This window comes from Theropithecus gelada, chromosome 14, assembly GCF_003255815.1.
Source record: "Theropithecus gelada isolate Dixy chromosome 14, Tgel_1.0, whole genome shotgun sequence".
Classification (NCBI taxonomy): Eukaryota; Metazoa; Chordata; class Mammalia; order Primates; family Cercopithecidae; genus Theropithecus; species Theropithecus gelada.
Genome location: NC_037682.1, coordinates 47,344,756 through 47,363,352, shown reverse-complemented (window position 1 = coordinate 47,363,352; position 18,597 = coordinate 47,344,756). Strand labels below are relative to the sequence as shown.

The 18,597-nt window shown below is 41.1% G+C and overlaps 1 pseudogene; it reads left to right on the top strand.

Moving 5' to 3' along the window:
- Positions 1-17,439: 17,439 nt before the first annotated feature.
- Positions 17,440-18,260, top strand: LOC112607145 (annotated as a pseudogene).
- Positions 18,261-18,597: the final 337 nt, after the last annotated feature.

Sequence of the window (18,597 nt, the reverse complement as noted above, 5' to 3'; positions counted from 1 at the left end):
AGCATCACTGATCATTAAAGAAACGCACATCAAAACCACAATGAGATATCATCTCACCCAAGTCAGAATGGCTATTATTAAAGCATCAAACAACAACAGGTGCTGGTGAGGTTGTGGGGAAAAGAGAACACTTACACACTGTTGGCGAGAATGTAAATTAGTTCAGCTATTGTGGAAAGCAGTTTAGTGATTTCTTAAAGAACTCAAAGCAGAATTACCATGCGACCCAGGAATCCCATTATTAGGTACATACCCAAAGGAATACAAATCATTCCACCATAAAGACACATGCATGCATATGTTCATCACAGCACTATTCACAATAGCAAAGACGTAATGTCCATCGGCAGTAGACTGGATAAAGAATCAACCTATATGTCCATCAGTGGTAGACTGGATAAAGAAAATGTGGTACATATACACAATGTAATACTATACAGTCATAAAAAAAATCTTGTGATCATATCCTTTGCAGCAACACAGATGAAGCTGGAGGCCATTATCCTGAGCAAACTAACACCAGAGCAGAAAAGCAAATACCATGTGTTCTCACTTATAAGTGGGATCTAAACACCAGGTACAAATGGACACAAACAAGGGAACAACAAACACCAGGGCTTACTTATGGATGGAGAAGGTAGGAGGGTGAGGATCAAAAAACTTTCTATCAGTCACTATACTTATTACCTAGGCGATGAAATAATTTGTACACCAAGCCTCTGTAACATGCAATTTACATATATAACAAATCTTCACATGTTTCCCTGAACCTAAAAGTTAAAAAAAATAGGCCAGGCACAGTGGCTCACACCTGCAATCTTAACACTTTGGAGGCTGAGGTGAGCGATCCTCACCTCAGGATCACCTGAGGTCAGGAGTTCAAGACCAACCTGGACAACATGGTGAAACCTTGTCTCTACTAAAAATACAAAAACTAGCTGGGTGTGGTGGCAGGTGACTGTAATCCCAGCTACTTGGGAGGCTGAGACAGAATTGCTAGACCCCAGGAGGCAGAAGTTGCAGTGAGCCAAGATCACACCACTGCACTCCAACTTGGGTGACAGAGTGAGACTCTGTCTCAAAATAAATAAACAAATAAATAGGCCTGGCATGGTGGCTCATGCCTGTAATCCCAGCACCTTGGGAGGGCAAGGTGGGCGGATCACAAGGTCAAGAGATCGAGCCCATCCTGGCCAACATGGTGAAACCCCGTCTCTACTAAAAATACAAAAATTAGCCAGGCAAGGTGGCGCGTGCCTATAGTTCCAGCTACTCAGGAGGCTGAGGCAGGAGAATCACTTGAACCCAGGAGGTGGAGGTTGCAGTGAGCCGAGATTACACCACTGCACTCCAGCCTGGCAACAGAGTGAGACTCTGTCTCAAAAATAAATAAATAGATAAATAAATAAAGTAAATAAATATTTTAAAAAATAAACATCCACCTAGGGGTGTGGTTTTTACTATTAAAATGAGGAAAAGATCACTATAAGCTAAACCTTGAACCTAGCTGAGCATGCGGGACCCTGGAGAAGTCCCTAGCCCCACCAAGGCAGGAATTTGTAGGTAATAGCTTCTTGGGCTTTGGTGATGGTTGCCTGGACAGTGGGGAAGCTACATTAGGAATAAGGAGCTTTCGTTCTCTTCCCTGGGCTCTACTAGGTATCAGGAACTTGTAACCATCTGGCAGTTGGCTGGTATCCTGCAGGACTACTCATCTTGCAAAAGGCAGTCTAGGCCATAAGGACTGTAATTCATAGGCCAGTCCTAGGGCTGAACTAGGCCGAGAGGCCATGAACTTGGGGGCTAGAATACACAACCTACTCAGACACTAGCTGGGGTGGCTAATGTAGTGTTAGAATCAACCCTCTCCTAACCCAGGCTGCACAGCCTGTGGCTCCAAGAGAGACCCCTTCCTTCTGCTTGAGGAGAGGAGAAGGAAGAGTGGGGAGGACTTTGTCTTGCATCTTGGATACCAGCTGAGCCACAGCAGGATAATGCACAGGTCGGAGTTATGAGACCCCTATTCCAGGTCCTAGATCCCAGATAACATTTCTAGACACACTGTGGGCCAGGAGGAAACCTGCTGCCTTGAAGGAAAGGGCCAGTCTCAGCAACATTCCTAATCTGCTAACTGAAAAGCCCTTGAGTCCTGAATAACCAGCAACAATACCCAGGTACTACATCGAGGGCCTTGGTGAGACTCTGAGACTTGCTAGCTTCAGGTACCCATACTGCCACAGGGGTGGAGAGCACCAAGCAGACTCTTGGGGTCCCCAGTTCCAGGAATTGACTCTTAGATGGCATTTCTGGATGTGCACTGGGCCAGAGGGGAGTCCATTTTCCTGAAGGGTTAGTCACGGGCCAGGCAGCATTTACCACAAGCTGATTTAAGAGAACTTGGGTCTTAAGGGAACATCGGTGGTAGTCTGGGAGAACTCCCTGTGGCTAGGGATGGCTGCAGTAGCGGCAGTGTGAGGCACCTCTGCCTTTGGAAAGGGGAGGAAAGAGTGGGAAGGACTGTGTCTTGTGGTTTGAGTGCTAGCTCAGCTGCAAGACAATAGAATACCAGTTAGACTTCTAAGGCTGTTAACTCTAAACCCTGCCTCCCAGATGATGCTTCTGGACTCACCCAGGGCCTGGGGGACCACATCTCCCTGAAGGGAAAGACACAGGCCTGGTTCAATTTGCCACGTAGTAATTGTAAAGCCCCAGGACCTTGAGGGAACATAGGCAGTGGCCAGGGAGTGGTGATAGTAGGCCTTTGGGTGAGACCCAGCACTATGCTGCTGGTTTCAGGTCAGACCAAACTCAGTCATAGTGGTGGTGACCACTGGGTGCTTGTATCACTCCACCCCCTGCTTTAAGTGGCTCAGAAGAGAGAGAGAGAGAGAGAGAGAAAGAGAGAGAGAGAGAGAGAGAATGATTTTGTATGTTTTAAGGGAAGAGGACAAGAGTCTCTGCATGGTATTCCTGAGAATTCTCTCAAATTTTGTCCAAGACCCTCAAGGTGATACCTCTATGAGTCTGCAAGAACCACAGCATTACTTGGCCTGGGGTGTCCCCTAAAGCAGAAACAGCTTAGATCACAACACCCAAGTCCTTTTGAATGTCTGGAAAGCCTTCTTAAGAAGGATGATACAAATAAACTCAGGCAGTGAAGACTACAATAAATACTTAACTCTTGAGTGCTCAGACGCTGAAGAACATCTACTAGCATCAGCAATATCCAGGAAAACATGACCATCAAATAAGCTAAACAAGTCACCAGGGACCAATCCTGGAGAAACAGGGATATGTGATCTTTTAGACAAAGAATTTGGCTGGGCACAGTGTCTCACGCCTGTGATCCCAGCATTTTTGGAGTCTGAGGCGGGTGGATCACTTGAGGTCAGCAGTTCAAGACCAGCCTGGTTAACATGGTGAAACCTCATCTCTACCAAAAAATACAAAAATTAGCCACAAAAAAGAGTTGGCACACACCTGTAGTCCCAGTTACTCAGGAGGCAGAGGTGGGAAAATCGGTTGAACCGAGGATGCAGAGGCTGCAGTGAGCTGAGATTGGGCCACTGTACTCCAGCCTGGGCAACAGAGTGAAACCCTGAGAAAGAAAGAAAGGAAAAAAGAAAGAAAAAGAAAGAAAGAAAGAAAGAAAGAAAGAAAGAAAGAAAGAAAGAAAGAAAGGAAGGAAAAGAAAAGAAGAAATAAAAATAAAAGAAAAATAAAAAAAGAAAAGAAATAAATAAAAGAATAAAGAAAAGAAAGGGAAGTGAAGGGAAGAAGAGAAGGAGAGAAGTAGATAGATAATTCAAAATAGCTGTGTTAAGGAAACTCAAAGATACTCAAGATAACCCAGAAAAGGAATTCAGAATTTTATCAGATAAATTTAACAAACAGATTGAAATAATAATAAAGAATCAAGCAGGAATTCTGAAGCTGAAAATTGCAATTGGTTTACTGAAGAATGCATCACAGTCCTTTAATAGCAGAATGGATCAAGCAGAAGAGAGAATTAGTGAGCCTGAAGAAAGGCTATTTGAAAATACACAGTCAGAGGAGACAGAAATCATAATAATAAATGAAACAGCTACATAATCTAAAAAATAGCTTTAAAAAAGGGCAATCTAAGAGTTATTGGCCTTAAAGAGGAGGTAGAGAAAGAGATGGGGTAGAAAATTTATTCAAAGGGATAATAACGAGAATTTTCCAAACCTAAAGAAAGATATCAGTATTCAAGTACAAGAAGGTTATAGAACACTAGGCAGATTTAATCCAAAGAACACTGCCTCAAGGCATTTAGTAATCAAACTCCCAGAGGTCAAGGATAAGGAAAAGATTATATAAACAGCAAAAGAAAAGAAACAAATAAAATATAATGGAGCTCCAATATGTTTTGCAGCAGGCTTTTCAGAGGACACCTTACAGGCCAGGAGAGAGGCCTGTAAAGTGCTGAAAGAAAAAACTTTTACCCCAGAATTGTATATCTGTGAAAAATCATCCTTCAAACATGAAGAAATAAAGACTTTCCCAGACAAACAAAAACTGAGGGATTTCATCGATACTAGACACATCCTACAAGAAATGCTAATGGGAGTATTTCAGTCAGAAAAAATAGGGCATTAATGAGCAATAAATAACCATCTGAACATACAAAACTTACTGGTAATAGTAAGTATGCAGAAAAACACAGAATATTATAACACTGTAACTGGGGCATCTAAACTTCTCTTATTCCAAGTAGATAGACTAAATGATTAACCAAACAAAAATTACTGCAACTTTTAACATATAGTCAGTACAATAAAATATAAATAGAAACAACAAAAAGTTAAAAAGTGGAGGGATGAAGTTGAGGTTTTTTTTTAGTTTTCTTTTTGCTTCTTTGTTTATGTAAATCGTGTTAAGTTGTTATCAGGTTATAATCATTGGTTCTAAGAGAGTATTTGCAAGCCTCTTGGTAACCTCAAACCAAAAAACATACAGAAAATGCATAAAAATAAAAAACAAGGAGCTAAATTGTATCATCAGAAAAATCATCTTCACTAAAGGAAGATGGGAATAAAAGAAAGAAGGAAGAGAAAACCACAAAAACCACCAGAAAATGAATAACAAAATTGTAGGTGTAAGTTCTTACTTATCAATAACATTGACTGTTACTGAATGGACTAAGCTCTCCAATCAAAAGATATAGAGTGGCTGAATAGATGAAATAACAAGACCCATTGATCTGTTGGCTATAAGAAACACACTTCACCTATAAAGACACATATAAACTGAAAATAAAGGGATGGAAAAATATATTCCACAGAGCAGGAGTAGCTATACTTATATCAGACAAATAGATTTCAAGACAAAAAGTGTAAGAAGAGACAAAGAAGGTCACTATATAGTGATAAAGGGATCAGTTCAGCAAGGGGATATATCAATTTTAAATATATATGCACCCAAAACTGAAGCACCCAGATATATAAGCAAATACAGAGCTAAAGAGAAAGATAGGTACCAATATGACAATAGCTGGAGACTTCAACAGCCCATTTTCAGCACTGGACAGATCTTCCAGACGGAAAATCACCAAAGAAACATCAGACTTAATCTACACTATAGATCAAATGGATCTAACAGATATTTACAGAACATTTTATCTAAGAGCTGCAGAATACATACTCTTTTCCTCAGCAAATGGACTATTCTCAAGGATAGAGCATATGTTAGGTCACAAAGCAAGTCTTAAAACATTCAAAAAAATTGAAATAATATCAAGCATCTTCTCTGATCACAATGAAATAAAACTAGGAAGTAATAACAAGAGGAATTTTGGAAACTGTACAAACACATGGAAGTTAAACAACATGCTTCTGAATGATTCATAAGTCAATGAAGTATTTAAGAAGGAAATTGAAAAATTTATTGAAGCAAATGATAATGGAGACACAACATACAAAAACTTATGCGATATGGCAAAAGCAGTGCTCAGAGGGAAACTTAGAGCCATAAGTGTTTGCATTTAAAAAAGAGGAGGCCAGGCGTGATGGCTCATGCCTGTAATCCCAGCACTTTGGGAGGCTGAGGCAGGCGGATCACAAGGTCAGGAGATTGAGACCATCCTGGCTAACATGGTGAAACCCCATCTCTACTAAAAATGCAAAAAATTAGGCAGGCATGGTGGTGTGCGCCTGTAGTCTCAGTTACTGGGGAGGCTGAGGCAGGAGAATGGCGTGAACTCAGGAGGTGGAGCTTGCAGTGAGCCGAGATGGCGCTATTGCACTCCAGCTTGGGCGACAGAGTGAGACTCCATCTCGAAAAAAAAAAAAAGAGGAAAAGCTTCAAATAAACAAACAATGCAACTTAAAGAACTGGAAAAGCAAGAGCAAACCCAACCCAAAACTAGCAGAATTAAAAAAATAAAGATCAGAGAGAAATAAATTAAATTGAAATAAAAAAATACAAAAGATCAATGAAACTAAAAATTGGTTTTTTGAAAAATTAAACAAAACTGAAAAAAACTTTAGCCAAACTAAGAAAAAAGAGAGAGGACCCAAATAAATAAAATCAGAAATGAAAAGGAGACATTAAACTGATATTGCAGAAATTCAAAGGATTATTAGTGGATACTCTGAGAACTGTATGCCAATAAATTGCAAAATCTAGAAGAAATTGACAAATTCCTAGAACATACAACCTACCAAGATTGAGCTGAGAAGAAATCCAAAACCTGAAGAGACCAATAACAAGGAATGAGATCGAAGCTGTAAGGAAAAGTCTCTCAGTTAAACAACAAAAAAAAACAAAACAAAACAAAACAAAAAAGCCCAGGACCCAATGACTTCACTGCTGAATTCCACCAAACATTTAAAGAACCGATGCTATTCAAATATTCAAAGAAATAGAGGAAGAAGGAATACTTCCAAATTCATTCTGTAAGGCCAGTATTAGCCTGATACTAAAACCAGATGAAGACACATACAAAAATGCTACAGGCCAATATCTCTGATTAATGTTGATGTAAAAATCCTCAACAAAATACTAGCAAACCAAATTCAATAACACATTAGTAAGATTATTCATCATGACCAAGTGGGATTTATCCCTGCAATGAAAGAAGGGTTCAACATACACAAATCAATGAACATTAATACATCATACCAACAGAATGAAGGACAAAAACCATATGACCATTTCAAGTAATGCTGAAAAAGAATTTGATAAAATTCAACATCCCTTCAAGACAAAAACACTCAAAAAACTGGATATAGAAGGAACATAACTCAATATAATAAAAGCCATATAAGATAGACAAACAATTGGTATCATACTGAATGGGAGAAACCTGAAAATCTTCCCTCTAAGAATGGAATACATCAAGGATGCCCACCGTCACCACTGTTATTCAGTGTAGTACTGGGAGTCCTAGCTAGAGCAATAAAACAAGAGAAAGATATAAGGGGCATTCAAATTGGAAAGGAAAAAGTCAAATTATCCTTGTTTGCTGATGATATGATTTTATATTTGGAAAACACTAAAGATTCCACAAGGAAACTATTAGAACTGATAAACAAATCCAGTAAAGTTATAGAATACAAAAACAGCATGCAAAAATCAGTAGCATTTCTAGAAAAAGAAATAAAAAGGTAATCCTATTTACAATAGCCCATAAAATTAAATACCTACAAATTAATCGAAACAAAGAAGTGAAAGTTCTCTATAATGAAAACTATAAAACACTGATGAAGGAAATTGAAGATAGAAAAATTTAGAAAGATATTTCCTATTCATGGATTGGAAGAATTGGTATTGTTAAAATGTTCATACCACCCAGAGCAATTTACATATTCAATGCAATCCCTATCAAAATGCCAATGACATTCTTCACAGAAATAGAAAAAAAATCCTATAATTTACATGGAACCACAGGAGACCGAGAATAGCCAAAACTATCCTGAGCAAAAAGAACAAAAGTGAAGGAATCACATTACCTGACTTCAGATTATACTATAGAGCTATAGTAACCAAAACAGCATGGTACTAGCATTGAGAACAGACACATAGGCCGGGCATCAGTGGCTCATGCCCGTAATCCCAGCACTTTGGGGGGCTGAGGTGGGCAGATCATGAGGTCAAGAGATCGAGACCATCTGGCCAACATTGTGAAACCCCATCTCTATTAAAAATACAAAAATTAGCCGGGCGTTGTGGCATGCACTACGGTCCCAGCTACTCAGGAGGCTAATGTAGGAGAATCGCTTGAACCCAGGAGGCGGAGGTTGCAGTCAGCTGAGATCACACCACTGCACTCCAGGCTGGGCGACGGTGAGAGGGTCTGTCTCAAAACAAACAAACAAACAAACAATAACAACAACAACAAACAAAAAAACCAACCAAACACATATACCAATGGAACAGAGCAGAGACCCCATAAACAAATGCACACACCTACAGTGAACTCATTTTTGACAAAGGTGCCAAGAACATACACTGAGGAAAAGATGGTCTCTTCAATAAATGGTGCTGGGAAAACTGGATATCCTTATGCAAAAGAATGAAACTAGACCTCTTGCCATATTCAAAAATCAAATCAAAAAAGAGTTAAAGACTTAAATCTAAGACCTCAAACTATGAAACTACTACAAGAAAACATTGAGGAAAATATCCGAGACATTAGTCTGGGCAAAGATTTCTTGAGCAATACCCAACAAGAACAGGCAACCAAAACAAAAATAGACAAATGGGATCACATCAAGTTCAAAAGCTTCTGCATAGCAAAGAATGCAATCAACAAAATGAAGAGACAACCCACAGAGTGAGAGAATATATTTGTAAACTACCCATCTGACAAGGAATTAATAGCCAGAATATATAAGAAGCTCAAACAACTCTACAGGAAAGAAATCCAATAATCTGATTTTTAAAATTGGGAAAAGATTTGAATAGACATTTCTCAAAAGAAGATATACAAATGAAAAACAGACATATGAAAAGGTGCTCAACTTAAATGCAAATCAAAACTACAATAAGATATCACCACCCCCCACGCCCCCCGCCCTTAAAGTGGCTTATATCAGAAAGACAGGCAATAACAAATGCTGGTGAGGAGGTTCCTCAAAAAACTAAAAATAGAGCTAGTATATGATCCAGCAATCCCACTGCTGGGTATATACTCAAAAGAAAGGAAATCAGTATATCAAAGAGATAGCTGCACTCATATGTTTGTTGTGGCACTATTTACTATAGTTAAGATTTGGAAGCAACCTAAGTGTCCATCAACAGATGAATGGATAAAGAAAATGTGGTGGCCGGGCGCGGTGGCTCAAGCCTGTAATCCCAGCACTTTGGGAGGCCGAGACGGGCGGATCACAAGGTTGGGAGATCGAGACCATCCTGGCTAACACGGTGAAACCCCGTCTCTATTAAGAAATACAAAAAACTAGCCGGGCGAGGTGGCGGGCGCCTGTAGTCCCAGCTACTCGGGAGGCTGAGGCCGGAGAATGGCGTAAACCCGGGAGGCGGAGCTTGCAGTGAGCTGAGATCCGGCCACTGCACTCCAGCCTGGGTGACAGAGCGAGACTCCGTCTCAGAAAAAAAAAAAAAAAAAAAGAAAAAAAGAAAATGTGGTATGTATACACAATGGAGTATATTCAGTAATAAAAAAGGATGAGATCCAATCATTTGTAACAATGTGGATGGAACTGGAGATGATCATGTGAAGTGAAATAAGCCAGGCACAGAAAGACAAATGTTGCGTGTTCTCACTCATTTGTGGGATCTAAAAATCAGAAAAGTTGAACTCATGGACATAGGAGAGTAGAAGGATGGTTACCACAGGCTGGGAAGGGTTGCGAGGGTGTGTGCAAGGGAAGTGGGGATGGTTAATAGATACAAAAAGTAGTGAGAAAAAATGAATAAGGCCTATTATTGATAGCACAATAGTGCGACTATAGTGAGTAATAACTTCATTGTATATTTTTAAATAAAGAATGGAATTGGATTGTTTGTAACACAAAGGATAAATGCTTGAGGGGATGGACACACCATTCTCCATGATGTACTTATTTCACATTGCATGCCTGTATCAAATCATCTCATGTACCCCATAAATATACACATCTACTATATACCCACACAAATGTAGAAAAATAAAAAATTATAAATAAAATAAAATGAGATATGACAGTACTATGTTTCCATATGTATTAGGGTTAGTTTTACAACTTTTTCACTGATTAGATTTTCTATACTTGACTGTGACTACTACAATATTGTGCTTATTCAGGCTTTACACTATGTTTTAATCATCCTCATTACCCTTCTTTTTCAGAAGATGTGGTTGGGGTTCATTTTTTTTATTTCTTCCTACTCCCTGTTTTGTATATAGAAATACTGTTCGTTGCTTATACAGTAACATGGCAGGCAACCACCTGCCTGAACTGTTTTCTTTTCTTTTTTTTTTAATTTTTTTTTATTTTTTGAGACGGAGTCTTTGCTCTGTCACCCAGGCTGAAGTGCAGTCGCGGGATCTCGGCTCACTGCAAGCTCCGCCTCCCGGGTTCACGCCATTCTCCTGCCTCAGCCTCCCGGGTAGCTGGGACTACAGGCGCCCGCTACCACGCCCGGCTAATTTTTGTATTTTTAGTAGAGACGGGGTTTCACCGTGTTAGCCAGGATGGTCTGGATCTCCTGACTTTGTGATCCGCCCGTCTCGGCCTCCCAGAATGCTGGGATTGCAGGCGTGAGTCACTGCGCCCGGCCTGAACTGTATTCTTGTCTGTGGTGTTTCAGATAGTTCTCATCTGCGGTGGCCAGGAATCCCATCACACCACCTGCCATTCTCTAAGACACCTGCTCCCCTTAGTCTTCAGGCCACTCTGCAACCACTTTGACAATATTGGCAATGACTCCTCATTGCTCAGCCAAAGGTCAATTTTGCAACCACATAGCTGCTACTGAAACTATTTACTCACCAGTCACTCCATGGCTTGGAATTCTGGAAAATCATAATCTTCTTGTTCTTCTCTTTCTTCCACAGTTTCTCCTTTTCATGTGTTGCCCACAATTTTAATATGCAACCTTTATCACAAAGTAATTTCCCATATACACTCCTGTATAAGACCTCTGCTCCATTGGTCAGTTTCTCTATGGATGGTTTGCTGGATCCAACTTCTCCTCCAGAGCTTAAATGGATGGAGACTCTTCAGACCTTTTTTCTTTTCATTTACTTTCTGAGGACTCACCTTCAACCCTTTAATGATATGCTCCAGAAGGTCATGGACTAGTTTTATTCACACTGAAACTCAAATGTCTGAAATTAAGCCTGGGGCATGATACATCTGTATTAGTTTTCAAGGACTACCATGACAAAGTACAACAGGCCAGGTGGCTTAAACAACACAAGGTCATTTTCTCATAACTTTGGAGGCTAAAAGCCTGAGATCGAGGCATGGACAGGGTTGAATGGTGTCTTCTCATGCCTGTGTCTTCACATGGTCTTCCCTCTGTGTGTCTAAGTCCTAATCTTCTCCTATTATAAAACCACCAGTCCTGTTGGATTAAGGCCCAGGCTAAGAGCCTCTTTTAAACTTAATTACCTTTTCAAAGTCCCTGTCTCCAAATCCTGTACAGCAAGACTATGACTTACTGGGGATTGGGACAACAACATATTGATTATTGTAGGGGAAAAAAAATTCAGCCCATACAATGTCCTTATTAAATATTTGCTGAAAGATTCAATTGAAGGATTTTTCTCAATTGTTGATAAACAGTCTAATTCAAAAGGTATTTTTTAAAAAGATAAGCAGCATAATTTGGTTGTAGCATGAGGCACATGAATGGAAGCATAGGATAAAACATAACATTTTGAGTATCTACCCGAAAGAAAAATTTTAGAATAACAAATTTCACGAAGTGGCAGAAAAAAGAATATATTATATATGTTGAACTTTTTATACTTTAAAAGATAAATCAATTGATCCACTGGTTCGTACTGATGAAGTAAAATTAAACATGCATTTACTATTCAGAGTTGATAATAACAAAAGAAGTAAGAATGAAAAGTGCAGAAAGTGGTAGCCTCTGGACAATGGGATTCTATATTTTCCACCTTGTATACACTTCTCTATGATTTGGAAAGTATACTCATAAATATATTACCACTATGATAAAGAAAACACCCAAAAAATGGTGTCAGGCCATTGTCAGCTTTGAATGAACCTATGATCTACTTTTTTCTTTTCTTTTCTTTTCTTTTCTTTTTTTTTTTTTTTGAGATGGAATCTTGTGCTGTCACCCAGACTGGGGTTCAGTGGTGTGATCTCAGCTCACTGCAACCTCTGCCTCCCAGGTTCAAGCAATTCTCCTGCCTCAGCCTCCTGAGTAGCTGGGATTACAGGCACATGCCACCACACCGGCTAATTTTTGTATTTTCAGTAGAGACAGAGTTTCACCATGTTGATCAGGCTGGTCTTGAACTCCTGACCTCGTGATCTGCCCACCTCAGCCTCCCAAAGTGCTGGGATTACAGGCGTGAGCCACCACGCCTGGCCTACTTTTTTCTTTAGTTACAAAGCCTCACAACAAAAGCTCACATTGCTTAATGTTGATACCAATGCCCATAACTGATTTTAAATGTTCGGGACAGCAATTACATTCAGGAGATGGGATGTGATGGGAGAGGCCGATATGTATTGGACATGGGACACAGGCCAAGAATCATCTCGGTTAGGGTTTGTGTCTCAAACACCTCTGGCCTCTGATTTGTCCATAGTTCTTATACAGGAAATTACAAAGCTGTCCAGCATTTTCATAAACCGGATTGACCACCAGCTTTCATTCCTGCTCCTGTAGGCATCTCCTGAATTAAGCAACACAGAAGGGTCCTCAGAAGTCACTGAATCCCAGAATGGCTCTCCACCTTTAGCACAAAGGAGGTCTTTACCGCTTCCACTGGACAAAAGAAAAAGGAAAGATAAGGGTAAATACCAAGAACTGTCTTCTTTCATAGTCAGTTATCATTTTTGCTATAAGGTCACGTCCCTGTGTTTCCACCTTGGGGTCCTACATGTAGGAGGTCATGAGCTTGTCTCAGGAAAAGGCAAGAGACATGAAGCTTCCCTCTGGAAATACTGTGCTGGCAGACCAGAGTGTGGCAACTCCAAATGGGTTTGGGCAGAACTTCCTTCTGATTTATCTCCCAATATTACACCCATTATTCCAACCATTCAATCTGCCCTCGTGGAGAGAATGCTGCCTCTTACATTCATTTAAGGAGCAAGGGGACATGCAGGCATTGCTTCTCAGAGTTGAACTGCTGTAGGAGCAAATTTTGTTTTACTTGCTTTTCAAAGTTATTCTTCTTTGCCTATCTGGAAAGGCCCAAGGAGGAAATAGATAGTCCAAATTGAAATAATTGAGGAGTGTTTCATGAGGGAAGTATTTACAAAGATGTGCTGGGTTAAGGGATAGAGACAATGCATGGGGCAGCACCCTAAGTAGCAATGGTGGAGCACTACCTCTTCCCCTAGCCTGAAAGGGACAGGAAAGGAGCAGTTACCAATGACAGCATAACCATAGCTGTAGCTATAGGGATGAAAGAGGCTGACTAGGCAGGTGGAAAAGCCCTGCATGGCCAACACACACCAAATAGGCTGTTTGGATCTGTGTCTCCACCCAAATTCCCAATGTGGGAGGTAGGGCCTGGTGGGAGGTGATTAGATAACGGGGACAGTTTCTCATGAATGGTTTAACAACATCCCCCTTTGGTATTGTTGTCATGATGGTGAGTGAGTTCTCATGAAATCTAGTTGTTTAAAAGTGTGTAACACCTCCTCCCTCTCTCTCTTGCTCCTGCTCTCACCATGTGAGATGCCTCGCTCCCCCTTTGCCTCTGACACGATTGGAAGCTTCCTAAGGCCTCCCCAGAAGCAGAAGCCACTATGCTTCCTGTACAGCCTGTAGAGCCATGAGCCAATTGAACCTGTTTTCTTCATAAATTAACCACTCTCAGGTATTTCTTTATAGCAATGTGAGAACAAACTAATACACAGTGAAGAGCCAGGAGGTAGGAATCCCAAATCGCTTCCCTACTGCCTGCCAGTCTCCCGCCAGTATCTCAATTCAGGCAGAAACCAGAATAAAAAGAACCCCACTGATGAGGTACATAGAAACCACTCTCTTAGGATGTCAGACAGGATAGAGAAGAATGGAAAGCAAATCCTCATGGCAAATGAGACGATCCCTCTCACCTTCTTATAGCCTCCTAATTCCTGGTGCTTTCTCTATCTAAACGTCATTGATTCTTATCTCATTTCAGCTTTACCAGACTGTTATATGTTTCATGCATCTTTCTCTACTGTCACTTTTATGCAGAAACATTTGCATTTATCAAAAGTGCATAAAAATAAAATGTAATTTTAAAAAGAGAAAACATGCCTTTTGTTTAGAATCTATGTTTGGCTGCTCTAATAGAGACACAAACTAGAAATATCTTAAAGAAGGAAGTACTGTTGTCCCTCTGTGTCACTAGGTTCTGAACCCGCAGGCTCAACAAACCACATGTCGAAAATATCCCAAAAATAGAGATATGGTGGATTTGTGTATGTACTGAACAGGTACAGACTTTTTTTCTCATCGTTATTTTCTAAAAAATACAGTATAACAAGAATTCACATAATGTTTACATTTTATTAGACATTATAAATAAACTAGAAATGACTTAATGCATAAGGGAGAAAGTACACACGAAATATATAAATACTACATTATTTTATATGAGGAAATTGGGAATCTGCAGATTTTGGTGTGTGCAGGGGTTCTGGTAACAATCCCCTGTAAATACCCAGGGATGACTATATTTAAGATCTGAGCTGGAATCTCCAAGGCATCAGATAATTAGGACTCCAAAAATTGTTGCTCCCAGGTCCCTAGAGTGACATCCTCATCCATGTGGTCTTACAGGGCTCCCAGGCACCTCAGCATCCCAGTCTGATGGAGAAGGAAGAGGGGAAGGAGACGCTATACTCCTTCTATTGATCCCATGAGCCAGGACTTCCTTACATCACATCTGCTCACCTCCTATTGACCAGAACCTGGTCATATGATGTCATCCAGCATCAAGGTAAATTGAGATGCATATCCTTGTGCTACTTTTTTTCTTTTTAATTATACTTTAAGTTCTAGGGTACATGTGCACAATGTGCAGGTTTGTTATATATGTATACTTGTGCCATGTTGATGTGGTGCACCCATCAACTCATCAGCCCCCATCAACTCATCATTTACATCAGGTATAACTCCCAGTGCCATCCTTCCCCCTTCCCCCCTCCCCATAATAGGCCCCAGTGTGTGATGTTCCCCTTCCAGAGTCCTACTTTTAAATTCTCAGAATTGTTATGTGACTGAAGAGGAAAATGGATATTGTAGCCACTTAGTAGTTTCTCCAGCCCCTGATTATCTCTGATTCTGTGCTCACATCAAGATTTTTCCAGAGCTCCTCAGAAATAATGATTGTGGGGTAGAGAGCAATAGACAAGTCTCATGCAGGGCTTCAAGGACCAGGGGGTGCTATTGGGTTTGCTCTTCATGGTGCGATCTCAGGAAGACCCTTTAATTCTTCAAGCTTCAACTGCTTCCTATGTTATATGAGGATATTACAATAGATGGTCTTTAAGGAATACATGCTAAAACTGGTGATATTGCAGTGAACAAAAACAGGCATGGCTTAGTCCTTATGGAGCTTCAGGTTTCATGAGAAAGACAAATATATCATACCCTAAATGTAGATGGATAAACAGTTTAGAGCCCTGAGTGTGGATAACAGAGATTCTCCTTTTCCTCCCATTTCCTTTTCTGGCCAAGTAAGGCTGTGGCAGATTTTCTCTCTAAGAGAGCTCATGATGGACGCACTCACTCCAGATGCTCTTCTGTACTCCTAGAGTAGGGTACGTCTTCTTTCCACCTGGAGGCCTCCTGCCCCTATGCATCCTCAGGATCCCAGAGCAAAAGTGGCCTTTGATAGGCAAAAAGGAACTCCTGAATTTATTCCTAAATGGTATTCACTCACCTCTGTTTTGTTCCCCATTTCATTCGCTTCTCATCCTCTATCTGGAGTTTAAGGGACAAATACTTTCCTCTCTTAGTGCTCTAATTCATTATCTCCCATACAGGAATAATACTAATTCTTACCTCCTAGGCTCTTCAGATAATTAAAAGAGACAATACCCTAAAAACTCTCAATCAGCTGCTATTATTCTCCCAGATGAGACCCAGTCCTCATTCTCCTGTCAAAATCTGCATGAATATCTCTCTTTATACTCCAAGCCCTACACATCTCCTATTTCCCCTTATGGACATACAGATGTTTGCATCAACAAAGAAACGCTACCAAAGATCTCCTGAAAGAGAGAATGAAATAGGTTTACATTGTGTATACCCAGCAGAACACTTAGTAGTGCCTCATAGATATTCTCACACTTCAATTACCTGCTTCAGTGGCACTCAGAACTCACCCTCACTTACTCTTTTCTCTGCTCTACTGCTGAGCAATTCAGCTGAGACCCACATCTGACCCAAAACATTGTGTACAAAAATGCTTCTAGGTGTTCAGCAAAGCCACACTGGGTCCTCATTTCAAAGTCACATCAGTGGTCAATTTCAGGTTTTGGGCACTCATCAATAATTCTTCTCTCAACACAGATAGAGCTGTCCATTCTGATGAATGAAATTTTCTTCATCTAATTATATGTGTGTGTTTTAATGTCTTATATTGTGCTTTCATTTTTATTTTCCACTTCATCTAAATCTACCATTACCATTAGGCTCCTCATGCATGCATCCCTCCATCAAATGAATATTTATGAAGAGCATAGTGTGCGGCTCATGGAAATAGGCACTGGGGGTATAAAATGTAAAATGTGGTCCTGTCTGCAATGACTGACACACTGAGTTATTTCTCACTCACCAGGCCCAGCCATTTTCACACTTATCATAGCGAAGGTCATATTTTCCTCTGATTCATAATGCATGTTCTTCTTTCCTGACCATGGATGAGCAGTACTGGTCATGAGGGTGTCACAACCACCTCTCTGTGTATCTGAATTCCTCCACCTGAGAGAAAATGTCAGGCCCAGGATACAGTAATGATCGGGTCCACAGCCCTGGCCGGATGAGTTGGGGGTGTTTTGATCCTAATGTTATTCCCATGTCAGTACAGAACTTGTGTGGCAGTAGAGAGGGGTCAGGCTTCAGAGTCAGCAAGAACTGGATTTCAAACTGGATTTGAGGACCCCCACCTTTTGATAAGTGACTTATTCTCTGCGAGTCTCTGATCTCTCCTCTTTAAATGAGGACAGGAAAAATACCACATGGCAGGGTGGTGGGGAGAATCAGAGATCATACAGCTGGTGATCACATCTGGTTTATGTTCCCAGGGGCACCAGACTAGGGTTTCTGAGCATGGATCCAACCATCCCAGCCTTGGACACAGAACTGACACCAATCAACGGAACCGAGGAGACTCCTTGCTATAAGTAGACCTTGAGCCTCACGGTGTTGACATGCATCATTTCCCTTGTGGGGCTGACAGGAAACATGGTTGTACTCTGGCTCCTGGGCTTCCGCATGCGCAGGAACGCCTTCTCCATCTACATCCTCAACCTGGCCACCACCAACTTCCTCCTCCTCAGCGGCCACGTTATACGTTCCCAGTTACACCTCATCAATATCCTCGATCCCATCTCCAAAATCGTCAATCCTGTGATGACCTTTTCCTACTCTGCAGGCCTAAGTATGCTGAGCGTCATCAGCATGGAGCGCTGCCTGTCCGTCCTGTGGACCATCTGGTACCGCTGCCGCCACCCCACACACCTGTCAGAAGTTGTGTGTGTCCTGCTCTGGGCCCTGTCCCTGCTGTGGAGCATCCTGGAGTGGATGTTCTGTGACTTCCTGCTTAGTGGTGCTGATTCTGTTTGGTGTCAAAATCAGATTTCATCACAGTCATGTTGCTGATGTTTTTATCTGTGGTTCTCTGTGGGTCCAGCCTGGTCCTGCTGGTCAGGATCCTTTACGGGTCCCAGAAGATGCCACTGACCAGGCTGTACGTGACCATCCTGCTCACAGTGCTGGTCTTCCTCCTCTGTGGGCTGTCCTTCGTCATTCAGTGGGCCCTGTTTTCCAGGATCCACCTGGATTTTGATGTTTTATTTTGTCATGCTCATCTAGTTTCCATTTTTCTGCTCTCTCTTAACAGTAACGCCAACTCCATCATTTACTTCTGAACATGGATCACATCACAGGACCCTTTGCAGACACTCCCCAGTACCGGCCAGGAGCCTAATAACTCCCCTAGCTGGCCAGACTCAAAAGAGAAATAACAGTCACTGCAGTCTGGCTCTCAGGAAGCCCCATACCTAGGGGAAGGGAGAGAGCACCACATCAAAGGAGTACTCCCATGGGACAAAAGAATCTGAACAGCAGCCCTTGAGCCACAGGTCTTCCCTCTGACAGTCCATCCAAATGAAAAGGAACCAGAAAAACAATTCTGATAATATGACAAAACAAGGTTCTTTAACACCCCCAAAAGATCATAGTAGCTCATCAGCAATGGATCCAAAC